Here is a 10,476-nt window from a genome sequence, read left to right as displayed (position 1 = left end):
GTGGACTGAGTGTTCACTGCCCTCCTGGAGGAGTGCGTGGGGGGATGTGAGTTGTGAGGCTGTCCCTTCCCCTTTGCTTGCCGGGGCAGCCTGCGCTTACTCAATCAAGCCCGGTCCTGCTCCTACCCCTTGCTTCCTCCAGCCCTCACGTGAGATCCCGGAGCAGAACCGGGCAGACAGGAGATGTCCCCGGGAGGGGAGAGCAGCGAGGTTGGGGGTGGGGAGGCAGCAGAGGTGTCGTCTGTCCCGTCCCAGTCCTCCCCCCCGCCCCCCACTGGGGAAAGGTCCATCAAGCTGATTGCTCCTCAGTGCGGGAGAAGAGAAAGAGCCTCCTTATCGCACCCCAGAGACTCGCAGGCGCTGAAAAGCCCTTCCTGCCTTTCCCCAGCGCTTCAAGTGTATTTGTCGCAGGAGCTGGTTCTCCCCAGACCCGCCTTAGGAAATGATCCACCCGCGGACAGCAGGAGAAAGGTAAAGGTAAAGGCAAGCGATTGCTCAGCGCACGCAGACAGCTGAGAGCCTGCGAGATTCCCCAAGAGCCGCCGGCCGCTGACACCGCCTTAGGTGGCGGCGAAAGACCTAAGGGAGCCGGGCTAGCGCAGCACCCCAGGCTCAGCGCGGGCGAGCGCAATAATAGCGGCTTTCAGCAGCGACCTGAAGCGCTAGCAGCAATTATACCTGCATGGAAACATGAGGCTCCCTGTATGGGATAGGAAGGTTAACACATTCCCTCTCCTCTGACACATGTATAATATATGATTGTTCCATTTACTTAATGGGAATCACACAGACACACAACCTCTACCCTTATTTCTTTGTTTCCCAGACTTTGAAACCACCGTCCTATATGTGCCTGAAAGGAAAACCTGTGACTTTTTGCTGTAGGTTGATTATGAAACTCTACGCAAATATATATATTCTCTTTCTCTCTCTGTATCTCTCTCTCTATCTCTCTATCTCTAGAGAGAGAGAGTGACTTTCCATAAACCTAGGGAAATTCTTCACATTTTTACCTAGTACGGAGATCCTTTTTTTAAACGAATGCCTTATTTAACCGTCTGCGTTCTCATTTAAGCATTTTAACTCACGTTTCAGTGCATTTAATTTAATCCTTCAGGGGAAAGGAAAGTAGTCCTGACTGATAGATTTGCTGAGGGACTAGGGCAAATGCAATCCATTTTATCTTTAACTGTAAAGCATACAAATATCAGCCCGTGGTACGGAGACGTTAAAAGATGTATCCTGTCCAAAAGGGTCATTTTAAATTTTCTGACACTTTTTTTTTTCATTCCCAATGCCAAGCTTCTGCCGTTTCCCTCGGCAGTAATGGCATGGCATACATAATCTTGCCTGCTTTATAACAGGATCGTCACAAATCAGTCTCCGATTTCTCTACACTTTCCAAACCGGCTCGGTGGATTCAAAGGTTAGTAATAGTTATAGACCAGAGGGAGCTCCCATGCCTTATTTTAAGGCTCCCCAATTCAACTAGAATACGCACTCAGGAGCGGTATGTATATACGGAACCATATCATAGGTGCTATGAAGTCCGATTGCCTAAGGTTATAATTTCCTTGCTTACAGAGAGAATTTTGATCTTTCGGTCTTTGATGAAGTTTTTGGTTGTAGCCGAGTTGGTCTAAGGACACTCAAAGAACCTCGCCAGTGTTTGACGAAAGGGTCTAACCGATGTTTATTCATTCCCCCTGTCCACACGCTACAGTGTAGCTGGCCACCACATTCATTTCATGCAGGGGAACTGATCCAGAACAAGGATCATCATTTCAAGGGACACAGGAAAGAGTCGCCTGTTTAGAAACTCTGGAGTCGTTTTAAAGCTTTGCCAGTGATTTGCAGGATGAGCAAAATGTTGGTGTAGTGCAAAAAGGCTCAGCACCCGCCTGGGAAGTGCTTGTTATACAGGAAAAAACAGATCAACTTGTTTGCAGCTGACCTGCTGGTCGAAAAGGAAGCGTCAAACGCTTCAAAAACCTCCTCTAAATTGACGCCAACGTTACGATAACACAGAGCCCTTTGCTAAAAGCCATGACAAATGTAAAGATCAATTTGGAGAAATGAAGACGTCACAACTTGAAACGCAAAAACTGGGCTTTCTTTTCACAGGAAGCCACTGGGAGGGTTTGGGTTTTTTTAATATCCTTATTTATGATCATTATTATTCAGCTTTGAAATATTTTGCTTGTCACATTAATGGGAGTGTCCTTTAAACTGCCCATTCATGGCACTCATTTAGCAAGACAATTTATCTTGGGAGAGGAATGAGCCTGTTTCAGCTAAGATCTATAGCCTCTACTTCCGAAACGACTTGTTTTTTCTTTAAATCATTCTGTCCTTGTTTTCAGCTAATCCATTGCTTCATAAATCTTTAACATACCATACTACTGTGTAAAGAAGCGTCTAGTCATTATATGAGCCATTTCATCCGCTTGTATACTTAGGCAAGTAGCTCTCAAATCTATTTGGTTAAATTAGTCCATTTTCCAAATCAAAGATGTCTTTTCTGAAACACCAATTTTTAAAACTAGATCCGTGTTTTCTTAAGTGTACATATTCTATTTTACAGTGTGTTAACTGTATCTTCCTTCTTATGTAGAATACCGCTGTTTTTTACTTTAAAACATCCCTTGCACTTGAGATAATATATTCAATACTTGTTAATATTAACATTAATAAGAATAAGGATAATAATGATAATGAGAAGAATGCTTATCTTATCACAGCTTGAGGGTGCTTCAAAGGACACCAGCCAACTAGTCTTTCTGTCAGTGCAACTCAGCTTCGATCTGAACAGTAATCTGGTTACGAGCTGGCATGTTTTTGAGAGCTGTCGAAGAGATCGAGGGCTGTCACGAGATAATGGGCTCCTGTTGTCAAACAAGCAGGGACGTAGCGGCAAAGTATTTTTCTGTGCTTTTATCATAAACTAATCAGAAAAGCAACACAACTTACCGAGACTTTCCATTCCAACGAATTTCTTGCTGTGTTATTCAATGACTGAAATTAGAGCAGATAAAACCGTGGATTTATTGCAGTGTCAACGAAAATATAGTTCAGATCGATTTTCGCTTGAGAAAGCAACTGCTATAAATAATCAAGACCCTTAAGTAAAAGGAATCTTTTTAAGAGCAGATTTCTTTTGTCAAGTTCATAGGTAGAAGCCTAAGAGTTCAAGAAGTAGATAACAAGATTTTAAGTATGAATTGCCCCATCATTAAAATCCTTAAAATCAGTTGTTTAAGAATTTTTAGCTAACACGTTTCAAAACGACCATTTTCCCTAGTATAGACATTCCCATTATGTTAACTGATCGTCCTTAACAACCCATCCAGCTGACCTTATGATAAGCGACATAATCAGCTTACCTCCCCCCACCCCACCTTGGTGTAGTGTTACTTTACACAAAGTAAACTTCCAAAGTAAGCACATCTTTAAGCCAAACAAAGAAGCTGCACAAGAGGAAAAGACACAGAAACCCACATTATGACCCTTATTTATATAGATAGATCCAGTGAGCTGCGTTGGGGAGTATTTAGGGAACTGAATTTGTATCCCCATTCTTTTCACTCTAGCTGCATATCATACAGAGTTTACTTGGACCCTACTTGAACTTTATGCAGGTAGAATGAATTTCATCATAAAATAGTGTCTATATACAATCAGCCATACTCTTTCCATAAAAATAGTCTAAGTAATATTGAAATGGCCATACTGGACAGACTCCAGTTTCCTTTCTGCCCAGAATAGGATGCCTTAGAAAAAGATGCAAAAAATCTTAAAGAAGGAAGATCTGTTATAGTTTGCACCCCATGGAAGTCTCATCCCAATATCTAATAGCTAGAGATTGTCTTAAGCATGATGTTTCCTCTATCTTCCGAAGTGTTATTAGCATCAGATACTACAGAACAGATGTTTACAACAGTGAGTGTTTAAACCCTTCTCCAGTCCTATTTCTCAGATCCAGGACCAGGTTTGGACCAGATGTAAAGGGCATCTATTCTATTGAAATAAATAAAGTTTCACTTATTGTTAGCAGAATTTGTCAGCAGTTACCCTATAAAATCTCCAGAAATTTCCTGAGCTTTGCAAGTGGTGTGATTGATACCCAGGTAAAAGAGTCCTCTCTAATAACCATGGAAAGCTGAATCGGGTGTTTTCAGCCACTCCTTAGTCAAGACTGGAATCCAAGAGACCAGTCAGTCCAAATACCTATTATAGAAATTGGGAATGAATAAATGAGTCAATGAACTTGGAAGCAGATTGGGTTTTTCCCAAATGTCTATTTTTTAACCCTGGCTTATATATTGAAACTAATGATGATTACATTTTTTTTAAAAGGGACATTGCTCTCTGCCAATTCTTTGAATGGTAGAGAAAACAACAAGAAAAGAGAAAAGATGCATTTACTTGGAATGAGGGAGAACACCATTTTGTAGATCACTAACTATAAGAATATATAGACTTCTGTAAAGCTCACACGGATACTTCAGGGATAGGGCAGCAAAAAACATAAAGTGGTAAACTTGACCAATAAAATAGGTATCTTTGCAATGTGACCTGTTTTTCTATCTAATCTCTCATACTCTTTGTAGTTGTATCTGTCACCCAGAGGAAGGATTTGAGTAGCTTGTTTGTTTCTTTTAATAATCTATTGTACTGGACCAACTGTACAAATATGACCAGTAAATACTTAAATAAACCCTTGTTTCTTGCATATGTCCTGGGCCATAACGGTTGCAACAACACTCCAGCCGTGCCCAGAGAAAGAAAAGAAAAAAGTCAAAGGACTAGGAAATCTTCCTCCTTCCTAGGATAACAAAAAATAAACAAACTTAAGTCAAGAAGAACAGGAAAATGTCTATAGGACTTGCAATTGATAAAAGGGAGCCAATGTATTACAATGGCTATGAGAAAAGGATACTCTCCAAATCTTCTAGTGATTTCTATAGTGATAAAGTAACTAATATTTAATTTCATGAAAGCATTTTCCTTTGCTCTTGGGTTTTGTAAAACTTAGGTAGAACTTTTTTTTTTAAATAAAACCTATATTTGGGACCAAATTTAATTCAACACAACCTTTTTTTTTTTTTCTTTAAAAATAAAAAGCAACTTCTAAAACAAGATGATCAGGTTTTCTTTCTTTTTTGATAAGTCTGGCCCATGGGAAAGGGGCAAACCTTCTGCAAGCTAGCTATGGTTCTTCACAGTGCACATCTCCAGCTTCATCCCAGCATGAATTAGACTAGAATATATCCTATCCCTTAATGCATGCCAGCTGGCAATGGTCTCCACCTGCTAGGACCTCCTGACAGCAGCAAATTGGCAAAGTACAGCAACACTTCAGCCATGCCCTAATTGATCAATGGATATATCATTGAGATAGAGGGAGAATGATATAGGAAATGGCTCTGCTGGCTTTTTACCAGCTGACAACTCCCCAGAGGGGGAATTCTCAGCTCACCAAATGCAGCTAGTGGCTAGCCCACTTCCACAGCCCAAGCTGGCACAGACTTAAACTGTACTTTAAATTCAATAGATCTCTTTAATTTTACACATTCTAAATTGGACAAAAGGGTTGAATGTTTCCTATATCTATTTGAAAAGTTAGATCAGAATGTATAACTGATCTTGTTAAACAATATATTTACAAATTCACACACACATAGATACCTGCATGGTTTCATACATTAATCTGACTGCTTGCAAAAGTCAGAGTCCCATTACTGCGTGCACCCTATATATGAATAGCATGTCTGCAAAAGTCTGGTGGAGAAACTATAGGGCAAAGTAAGTGTAGCATAGAATATGAGGAGGAGAGCTTATACAACCTTTCTTCCTGAGAGAAGCCAAGCAAGTTTGAGCAGCTTCAGCATTGGGGTTGGTCAGGAAACCAGGAGCACAACCATCAGGTTTCTATTTCACCTAGTAGATGACCAAAATGCAAGTGACAGCCTACTGTGAGTTGCTCGACTAAAGTGTAAAAGGGTGAGTAATAGAATCACTCCTAATCAGGTAACTTGTCAGAGGGGTCTGTGGTGCCACCAAGATAGGAGGGAATGCCTGGGTGCCTCAGATCCCCATAGTACACAAGGCAGCTGAAGCAGGAAGGTAAGTAAGCAATTAGAGTGGAGGTGGCTATCAATCTGTGCCGAAGTCAGCTGATTGTGGCATAGATCCTCCTTAAAGGACTAGGGTATAGCAGCGGTAGCAGTGACAAAGGTTTTCTTCTCCACTGCCACTGCATCTACCAAGGGCTATCTGGCAGAACTCGTCTGGATAGTGAATAACCTAGTTAATCTAAGTTGTCTCTGGCTAGAAATCAAGTCTTCTCCAGACCACTATGATGAGTTTGCTATCTGCTTTTCAGACAAAACTGCTCCCATCCAGCATGGCTTGGACTGCCACTTTTGTTGCAGAGCTTGAGTTCATGGAAACTTGGTCCTGTCTGGTTTCTATGAATCAGTTTCAACTGCTGTCACGCCCTGATGCAGAGGATGCGCTCAGGGAGGTGAGAGCAATCAGCTGTGAACTGGACCCACGCCCACCTTGGCTTGCAAAAGCCAGCTTGGGGAGAATGGAATCAGTGCTAATAGGGGTTGTCAGTGCCTCCCTCTGGGAAGGCAGGGTACTGGATGTTCCTTAAGTCTGTGATTGTCTGGCCCCGACCCAGCCACCTGTTGCCCCACTTTCAGCCTCCCCTTTTTGGGGGAAAGTCATTGAATGGGTGGCTGCCTGACAGCCCCAGGCATATTTAAAAGCTATTGGATTCCTGGACCCTTGTCAGTCTGGCTTTCGTTCCAGATATATCACAGAGACTGCACTCATGGCCTTTGTCAGTGACCTTCACTTGGAGATTGACAGGGGAACTTACACCCCGTTGATCTATCTAGATCTTTTAATAGACTTCGATACAGTTGAACGTGAGGTGTTAAAAAGCATTTATGTGACCTGGTGGGTATATACTGGACCATTCTAGAGTGATTTCACTCCTTCCTAACCAGGTTCTCAGAAGGTGGTGAGGAGCAAGGGTTTGCTGTCACCTTGGGAACTTTCCTGTGGGGTTCCCCAGAGCTCTATCTTGTTGCCATTCTTGTTTAAAGTGGGTGCATCTACGCAAGAAGTTTACTGACCAATTGACTAATTAGCTGCACAGTAAATGTCTTGGGGTCTACACATGCAGCTCTATTAGGATGGAGTAAACTCATTTGCTCTGCAGCAAGATAGTACTTGTAAATACAAATATTATCCTGCCGCAGAATAAAAGGCTCTGCAGCAGTGCATGTGTAGATATTGCCTCAACTAGCTGCGAGCTGGCTGTGGACACTGAAGCACCCTGGTGCCCCAGCCAGCTCCTTCACAGCATGTTGAACCAGGGGAAGCTGATCCCCAGGCTCCCCGTCAGCCAGGGCTGCTCTTCCCCAGCTCAACGTGCTATGCATGAATAAACTCTGGAGCTTATTGCTCCCAGGTGCACATTCAAACGGTGCACCTAGGCCCAATAAACTCTGCAGCAATAAACTCCACAGTTTATTCATGCTCCACAATTGCAAAAATACATGCACCCTGTACAGGTGCACACATACCGGCTGCTGAGAGAGATTATGCAAACATTTGAAGTGAGGTGTAAACAGCATGTTGATACAGCCTTCTATGCAATATGAATATGCTAAGGACACTCAGTTGGTGATACCAAGTGCTTGCTCTTTTTCTCATCTGCCCTAGGCTCTGCACTCAGTTCTTTCCCAATGTCTGGCACTATTTGGGATTTCATGTGGGTGAACCAACTGAAGCCGAATCCAGACAAGACAGAGGTGGTGGTGGTTAGGATACTTGACCTCAGGGGGATGGGATGGGACTTGAACTGGGACACTTATCATTGATAGGGTTCAGCTGCCCCTTCTTTCCAAGGTTTGCAGCCTTGGAGTGCTCCTGGATATTCTGCTGCATCTGGAGCTTCAGATGGCAGTAGCTAGGAGTGTTTTTCACCAACTCCATCTGGTGAGAAGGCTGTAACTCTTCCTGTCAAATGTGAATCTGAGAGAGACAGTTAGTTGTGTTAGTCTGAAGTCAGGCAGAAGGCAGGGTAGAATTGCACCTTATTGACTAACTACATTAGAGATGCATAAGCTTTCATAAGCCTATATATCTCTGATTTAATTAGTCTATACAGTTTGTACCTGGGCACTATAATCCATGCTTTCTTAACCACAAAGCTACGCTTCTGCAATGTGCTCTATGTTGGGCTGCCATTAAGGACTATCTAGAAGCTGCAGCTGGTACAAGACATGGTAGCTTGCTTTCTGACAGGGGTTGGTCACCAGGGACACATAACTCCATTGCTCCATAGACTATACTGGCTTCCAATAGCTTTCATGGTACAATTCCAGGTGCTGGTTCTGACCTACAGGGCCCTAAATGACCTGAGCTTGGTATACCTAAGGGACCACTTTTGCCCTTATGCCCCACAGTCCCTGAGGTCAACTGAAAGCAACCTCCTGCAAATATCATCAGAGTGTCAAGTTTGCTTTGAAAAAACACATGGAAGATCACTTTCAGCAGTTGCTCCTCAACTTTGGAACTCTCTCCTGCTTGAAGCCCAACAGAGGCCGAGCCTTGGTATCTTTCAGATGCACTGTAAGACCTTCCTATTTGGGCATTTAACAAACAAGGTTAAGCTGGGATATTGTTTGAGGAGTGTTTGTTTTATATTTTATTTTAATAGTCTCTCTGTTCTTATCAATTATTTTGTCTCTTTCTGTAAGTCACCCTGAGCTTTTGTTGGGAAGGGTGGCATATAAGCCTAATAAATATATGTCCCCATTATAGGAATAGGGAGGCATGTGCACATTTCTGAAGGACACCCCAATCCTTATGACAGGGGTATTTACATGCCTACAGAAGGTAACAGAAATGATGAGATATGGCTTTTTCTGGTTTAACAAACCTATGAAATATGATACCTCCTTGCAAATATAGCTGACTGGAGACTATCATTTAGAAATGTAAAGATATTCTGATGTTATGGGTGTGTTAAAAAGGGTGTTGTTTAATTCTCAGAGATAAAATCTACATGTGATCTTGTGTTTGCCAGTACTCTTATGAAATGCCTATCTCATGATTTTCTTGAATAACTAGTAGGCATATTTCATTCACATACCTAGACAGATCTCATTCTCTTTCAGAGGAAAAGAGGAAAAGGTTTTACTTACCATTCTGTAAAAATACTGTTTTCTTATAGGATGTGTTATTTATAAATGATTGCATGACTAGACCAGACGCGTGCGTTAGAACACATACAAACAGCCATTTAGAAAATAACCTAAAATTGAAGGCAAATGACTGTCACCTGAGAGAGACTTTTTGTATACATTTTCTAACAATGTATATTAAATAGAAGTGTTAGATATTCTGAAAGCACAAATCCATTCCTATGGGGGTTACTGAGACAAGATATGGGGAAGTAATTAACATTAACACACACACAAATTTCTGAGATATACAAATGGTAATTAGAAATTATTCCTTTAAGAGTGTAATAGGGTACACCATGTGCTAAGCTAAAAGGTGAAACATGACAATTATTTCCTGTTATTGGATTGCCTTTTTTTTCTTTGGTTCTAGGATTTTTGGATAAAAAATATTTTATGTTAAGATGATAATTATGAAAATGTTTAAAAAGTATTTAACTAAGATAAATGCCTTAAAAGACTTCCTTGTTTTGCTACAATTTTTGTATTAATAATCAGAAAACACGTTAAACTTGCTGCTTTAAGTTTCCTCAGTGATTTGGGCCTACTGGGTACTGGCAGAAGTCAAAGACTAATAAGTTTTAAAAAGCTCATCAGAAGATTATAAAACATAAATACAGACTAGAGAAATGGTTAATATAGTACTCATCTTTTAATTTTAAAACAGAATAGTATCAATTTAATAAAAATAATCCTGTAGTTAAAAGATGTGTTTTTACTAGTTAGACAAAAATATTTGTGAATCAGCAAAGGTCACTGGGGATTAAGAGGAAGATAAATTTCTTACAGGTCCTTAGTAACGGAATAAAAAATAACAGTGGATTGATACAGAAAAAAATTGATTCCTTCTTCTGAAGAAATCAATAGGGTTTAGCTCTTGGGTCCATTTTATTCTTCCTCTATGACCCATCCTAGAGTGTCTTGAGCTGTTTACATATGCTGACAGCTTTCAGATATATTACCCATCCTGGTCCTCCACCCTTAATTAAATCATGCCTCTAATAGTGATTCCCATAATGCATTGGTCCTTCATCTGCTGCTATCCTACTCAAGTCTTTTCTCTAATCAATTTAACTCTATCCATCCCATCCAAAATGCTGTTGCCAAAATCACCTTTTCTTTTCTAAAGGCTTATCTTTTCTTTCTCTTTTTTTCACTGCAGAAAATCATGCCCAATTCAACCCATCCACTGGCTGCATTTGAAATATAT

Source organism: Gavialis gangeticus, unplaced genomic scaffold (genome assembly GCF_001723915.1).
Source record: "Gavialis gangeticus isolate Ggan-Ray unplaced genomic scaffold, GavGan_comp1, whole genome shotgun sequence".
Lineage (NCBI taxonomy): Eukaryota > Metazoa > Chordata > Crocodylia > Gavialidae > Gavialis > Gavialis gangeticus.
The sequence above is the reverse complement of the archived record's forward strand: the minus strand, read 5'-3'. Positions refer to the sequence as shown.